Below are 1,086 nucleotides of genomic sequence, written 5' to 3' on the forward strand. Positions count from 1 at the left end.
GTCCAACGAATACGATTTAATAATGAACTTGAGCAAACATTTGCGCATGAGCACACTAGGTATCATCAGCATTTTTCCAAGACTAGTGCTTGCAAAACGCTTTTTCTGCCTAGAGTTTAGTTTGTTGACCAACAGACACCACTTCCCAACCGAACAAAAAATCTCTCCGTACTCCACCGTCGCTACGAATAGGAGCAAAAAAAAATGTTAGCTACTTTATATGGGCACATGATAAACATGATGAATGCATAGTACCTCGTGCCATGGGATCAGGGCCGGCCCTGGGGGACGACGGCGCGGTGGCGTTGGTGGCAGATGGCGTCGGTCGCAACCCGTAAATAATTTTAAAGTTTTTTAGAAACACTATGATTTCTGAAAAAATCTTTGGTATGTAATACTTTGAGGTGTTTGGACTAGAACAGGTACGTGTGGTTTAAGATGCCATACTATTTTTATACCATTGTTTTTCTGCTGTATATACCTAGAAAAACTGAATTAGAATCAGCTGTCATGCATGCATAATTATGACCAAAACTATAGCAAAACTACACTATAGCCAAACACTTAGGTGGTTTCCACAGAACTAAGAAACACTATGGTATATACAGTGCATGTATCAGCCACTCATGCATGCATGTATTTACGCAGTACTTAGTGCACTAACTTAATGAGTGGCACATGCAGCACGCTCTCAATCAACTAACAAACTCTAACTACACACTCTACTGATCTAGGACAAAAAATTCTACAATCAAGGTTATACATGATAAAGCACATGAAACATAAAAGTAAGTCGGAATCTGTGTTCACCAACTTGGGGCGTCGGCGTTACGTGGCAACGGGGGCGACGGCGTCGGCCGCAGATGGCGTCGGGGCAGATCGTGTTGGGGCAGTCGCTCTGTGGTGTGTCTGCGTGAGCTAGCGTCGGTGGCAGATGGCCTCAGGGCCGTCGCGGGCGTTGGGGCGGCGTCGGCGTGACTTGGCATCGGGGGCGGCGGCGGCCGCAGATGGCGTCGGGGGAGGCGATCGTGGAGGCGGCGTGAGGCGGCGTCGGGGGCGGTGTCGGCCGCAGATGACGTCGGGGGA

Source organism: Triticum aestivum, chromosome 7A (genome assembly GCF_018294505.1).
Source record: "Triticum aestivum cultivar Chinese Spring chromosome 7A, IWGSC CS RefSeq v2.1, whole genome shotgun sequence".
In the NCBI taxonomy this organism is placed as follows: domain Eukaryota; kingdom Viridiplantae; phylum Streptophyta; class Magnoliopsida; order Poales; family Poaceae; genus Triticum; species Triticum aestivum.